Below are 5743 nucleotides of genomic sequence, written 5' to 3' on the forward strand. Positions count from 1 at the left end.
GTTTTAGGAATGAAACTAATTAATGTTGTTAGCCGTAAAAATAAGAGTAGAAAATTTGAAATATTGAAAGTAAACTAAGGGGATTTTAAAAAGATCTTATTAATATCTATTTCTAGTAAAATATGAATAGATCTAAAATTTAAATAATAACATTTATAAATAGATAAAAAATATGATTCTATTTTAATAGATTAGATTAGTGGTTAAGTTTTCCTTTATTACACAGCAACCCATGCAGCAAAGGAGAGAGCAGCAAAGGTTGGAGCAGCAAAGGTGGGAGCAGCAAAGGACTCTGATACTTTCATGGAGCAGCAAGTTCTTGAGTTTTTAATTGAATCTTTAGTTTTTGTTCATTTCGTACTTGTTGAATTACAGATTAAAAATCTGCGATAATTGTGCAAAAATCAATGACGAGTAACTTAAAAAAATACGTTTCATAAGACCCGAAATGCAATTGAAAAGATCCTTTAAACATTGGTAAAAAAAACTTTCAAAACAGCTTTTGAGTTTTTATGTGATTACATAAATCATCAAGAACTATGTAGAGAGTATACACATTTCTGTTATAGCATTCTTCAGTATAAAAACTCATCTTCGCTTGGCTTTGTTTGTTCTATTTTCTTACGTATTTCTCACAAGTTCTTGATCTCATTGTTTTTTGTTTCATTTTTTTTAGTGTTGAGACTTTTATAATAGAGTTTTGTCAATCGTATAATAACCCTCTTGCAAGATTCAGAAACTGCAATCCATCATATGTTTTACATTATCTCTAAACTCAACAACTCAACTCAGTAGACTGGACTTGACGAACGAATTGTCCTTTGATGCGAGGAGGCCGTTGCTCTGCTAATTTCTTCCGGCTCTCATAACGGACCTGTGTGCAAAAAGTCATTAACAAATGTTTAGCAGCCGTTGGTTCTTAACATAGCCGTTATGTGTTCATCAAGCATCAAAATTTTATACCTTTTTTTTCTCAAAGCACCTCTCCTTGCTCTTCATCCTGAATTTGTTTAAAGCAGCTTCCCGTTGCAGAGATTGCTCAAGTTTCCCAACAGAGGACGAGTATCCTGTTGATGATTATAATCAACGTAGCTGGTACTGCAGTGATTGCCTGTTCCACTATGTTCTTCTCTCCTCTATATCCATTGAATTCATCTGGTTGCTACTAAAAGGCGGACCAGGTGAGTCAGAACTATTGTAAAAGCTGGCCTCGTTTCTTGGAGGCAGTTCAGATACATTGTACTGGTTGATTAGCATAGTGTTGTTATCATCTCCACTTGCCCCCAACGTTCTTTCTTTGATCGGTAACCAAGGGAGAGACAGAACATTGTGTCTGCAACGGCTTGTGAACGTACCTGGCAACAATCACCATCAGCAGAAAGAAGGACGACTGTTGAAAGATTAGTATTAGAGATTAGACAACTAACCGTGTGAAAGCCGAGGCACTAGAAGGATGAAGAGAGGAGGGTTGTTGGTTCTCACAATCGTATTTAGCAACGCTTTCTTCTCTGTGGCTTTGTCCGCTTCTTCTAAAAGACGCTCCGCTCCCATGAAGTCAATGGCCTCTTTGGATGAGACTCTTGGGATATCCTCCACAACGTCTGCGCTCTCTCTCACCTTGCATCTCTGGTCTTGAACATGAGCTCTGCAAAGAAGAAGATTTTTAACTTTAAAAAGTTAGGAACACAATCAAATACACAGGTGGAAGGAATCCAGCACTGAGTAAGAATCTAACCTGATCACCACCACCACCACCGTTTCCAATTACAGGACGTTCCTCTCTCTGGAATCCATTCACGTGTTGACTTGTTTGCAGATGCACCTTCAGGTTTCTGCTGTCCAACACCATCATCTACTACCAGGAGCAAGTGACTGCCAAGATGATCAAGAAAACAAGAAATCTGAGAACTTAATTATTTGTTAATAGACAAGGAAATATTTCGCACGACTTAAATAAGGATGGTTAAGTTAAAAAGATTGCTGAGGGGGACAAAAGATTTAAAGAGACATACAGTTTGTCTTGCTCCAGACATGTTGCCAGATTATTCCTCAGCTCATTCCTTCTCAACGGGCTTGACAAGATAGTCAGCCGCACCTTTCAACATACGTCGACATCACTGAGAGAAACAAAACGAACGATAATGAGCCTAAAAAATCATTGAAAACCAGAAAAGAAGAACCAAGCGGGGGAGTTCACATACTTATGACAGGAATGTTCTTGCAGAGATCATGCATGCTCCATGAATAAGGGTTAGGAGAGCATCTCCCAAGCTTTCAAGCCCTCAGGTAAGGTACAGCAGCAACTGAAAAGGCACAAGGAAACAACAACATTAAACCATTGAACTCGTTGTAAAAAATTGAAGACTCAAAAGTCAAAACAGTAAAAAGGGTAATTGTTTTTCGTTTGTATTCTAGATACCGAGTTAAACTGCACCGTAGCAAGAACTCAAAACTCTGTTCATTTTTGTGGGAAAAGGGGAAAAACAAAAGAAAAACAACATTTTATGGGGAACAAAAACTCAGTGCAGATTAAAAGAAAAAGACTTTGGTATGCTAAATACTTTGGACAAAAAAAAGGAATCTTTGTTTATAATCGAATTACATAACTAAACATCGGATTGACATTATTAGCAACATAGATTGGCGGCCACAACACAACGATCAAAGTTCAACAAACAATTCGAGAAAAGACAGAGATTCCCCCAAACATCAAGGGAATTAATGTCTTAGGAACTAACCTCTGTAACTGCATTTCCTGAGGAGAGCAGAGATAAATCTTTCTGGTGGAATCTTCGGGAGAAACCTCTCCCACGTCACCAGACCATCTCCGCCGCCCTCTGCGGCGTCCTTCTTCCTCATCTTCCGCCGCGTTCCTTTCTCCACCACCGTCACCTCAACAACTTCGTCGCTCAGAAAAAAACAGTCTGAGAACAAAAGATATTATTGTGAGTGGAAGAAAAAATCTTATTCTTCTCTAATATCTTGCAAGTCTGGCGAATGTTCCAACGGCTGAGATTTGAATCCCGAGGCCAACCGACCGGTCAAGATGCTAGTGGAAAATATCTAGTAGAGTTGGCTGACGTGGCCACGTTTGATTTATTTAAACAATTAAATTCTAATAAATTATCAGTTTTATTTAAATTAGAACCTCACTGCACTATCCCCATAATTGAGGTTACTTTTAGAGCATCTCTAATCTATTTCTACATTTGTTTTTTATAAAAATATTTAAAAGTAAAATTACTCATTTATACTTTTATTTTTTTCCACTAAAATAGAAATTACTATTTTTCTATTATAAAAAATAAATAGTATTTCTCTATTTTTACTCTATATCTAGAGATCTTTATTTTAGAAAAATATATTAAAACAAAACGTATTTGCATTTTAAAATTCCTTTATTAAAGAAATAAAATAACAAAATACATTAAAGATCTTCGTTTTATATTCTCTCATTTTCTTTGTGCATGACTATTTTGTGAAAAGCCTATATTTTCTCACTTAATTTATCTAGAAAATGCTCGTATTAATAATATATATTTTTGTCAAGGTTGGATTCAGAGCTATCAGATACACTGTAGTTAAGGTCAAACAATAATTTGGTTAGGTAACATATCAATTCCATCAATTAGTACGTATTACTACTTTTTTCTTTTTTTTTTTTTTTTTTTTTTTTTTTTTTTTATAAATATATATTATTAAATTAATAAAACCCGAACCGGGATTCAGAATCGATTACAATCACGCATTAGAGAACCCGTTTCTACCCGACATATTAAGCTTCCCTTACACAAACCTAACCGGCGCGGTCCACCTAAAAGCCAAAGTATACACGGAACCGATAACGTTCTCTACCAGAGGAGACCTAGCTCGTGAAGATGGAATTAACGCAGGCTAACCCACATTGCCGGTACTTCCCGAGCCTAGGAGACTGTACAATCGTCCTAGTTGGACTTCCAACCGGAGTAGCTGTAAACCGGTTTCTTCTGCAATGAAGAACCTATCCGACCATTCCTCAGCACAAAACCGGTATATCGGGGGAAGAGACGAGCCACCGAACACTACAATACCTGCACAAGCCGGATGAACGCCACACCTTCCTAGCAAGAGAACGGGCTGTAATGGAGGCACCACCGAGAAATGAACTTCAGACCCTGCAAAAGAGAAGGAATGCGATCTACCGGAACAACCAATTAGCTAATCCGGTATCGGGATAATCCCACTCCAAGCAAGTCTCCACCGTCGAAACGAAGAGCCAAATGACACCATTAGCGCCTCAAGACGACGCCTTGCCCCGGGAACAGAGAACCTGTCCCAGTCTCTGTTGCGCCTCGTCCGGTAACACCGAGGGAGAGTCGGATCACCAAAACAAAGCGAGACTGAAGAGCTCCAACCTCAGCGCAAAAGGCAGAGCATCCACTACCCGGGGAAAGAAAAACGGCCAAACAAAGGAAGAGCAGCCAACAAAGACGATGAAGACAAAGCCATAGACGACAAGCCTTCAACTCGGCTTAAGAACTGCAGACGAGGACTCACAGAAACACAGTAACCACGCAGCCACCATATTCATGTGTACGAACCGGTAGAAAGCTTCCACCGCCTCCCTTGAGCAACAGCAAATCTCCTTCCGCTGCAAGACACCAAGCAACAGAAAAGAGGAGAGCTGGAAAACCCCACTCCACAACGAAGTTCAACTTCGCATACACAAGCAAACACAAGACCAGAGGAGAGAACTTGACCCAAATCCTCAACGCCACCATCACCAAAAGCTTAGACAGAACCGCAAAGTAAAACCGGGATCTTTTCGAAGCTTCCACCCTGAAACGCCGACTCCACTTGCCCTCAACCCTCACCGTCGTGCCGAAACTCCAGATCGATGACCACCAGCCTCGGATTCAGATCTCTCCGGAGTAGATCTAAAGGAACCGCGGTGGCGCACCTTCCACAGAAACAAGCAAGACGACAGCAAGACGGAAGGAGGGTGAAGTGGAGCAAATATCAAAGAGGAGAAGGAGAGGAGGAGGCCTCCGGTGACCACGCGCTCAACCGCCGATCACCGGAGCAGAACGTGCCGGATTTTTGTTTTTAACAAAGAAGAGGAAGAGAGAAGATGGAGAGACTCGGGGAGAGAGAAAAGTCGAACTTTTTTAGGTGCACATGTCTTCTAGTAGTAGTAGTATTACTACTTTTTTCTGTTTGGTCTTAAGTTTGCACCAATCAATTTGTGTTTAGAAATGATAACAGCGTGTATGAATAAGACAATTAGGTTAAACTGAGAACGTGGTTTGTTTGTTGGATTTGATTACTAAGTTAATTTTGTTTTTCGTATCTCATGGCATGTTGCCATGTTGTATTATATACATATATATATATATAGTTGGTTTTATTGATTACTAATAGACAGCTTTAAAATAGTCACACTTAATTAACCCGGTGGCGAATAGTACGACGAGTTTGGAAAAATATTAATAATTCGAAATTACCATCTCAGAAAAAATTGCTTATGTAATCAGACAAAGTTGATATCTAATTCTCAGTGTGAATAATCAGATTTATCAATCTGGCGTCAGTAGATAAACTTCAAGAATTAATTGATCGGATTTCCATCCGCCTAACGCTTTTATCCAAAAAAATAGCCACGGATGATCTATAGTTATTTTCTATTAGTTACTGATTAGCTAGCGAATTGCTAGTTGCTAGTCACGATCATATCTGTCTTATAAATGGCTTCATAGTCACCATA

At 39.1% G+C, this 5743-nt stretch overlaps 1 pseudogene; it reads right to left on the reverse strand.

Moving 5' to 3' along the window:
- Positions 1–707: 707 nt before the first annotated feature.
- Positions 708–4760, reverse strand: LOC108831455 (two-component response regulator-like APRR5; annotated as a pseudogene).
- Between the last annotated feature and the right edge of the window lie 983 nt (positions 4761–5743).

This window comes from Raphanus sativus, unplaced genomic scaffold (genome assembly GCF_000801105.2).
Source record: "Raphanus sativus cultivar WK10039 unplaced genomic scaffold, ASM80110v3 Scaffold1189, whole genome shotgun sequence".
Classification (NCBI taxonomy): domain Eukaryota; kingdom Viridiplantae; phylum Streptophyta; class Magnoliopsida; order Brassicales; family Brassicaceae; genus Raphanus; species Raphanus sativus.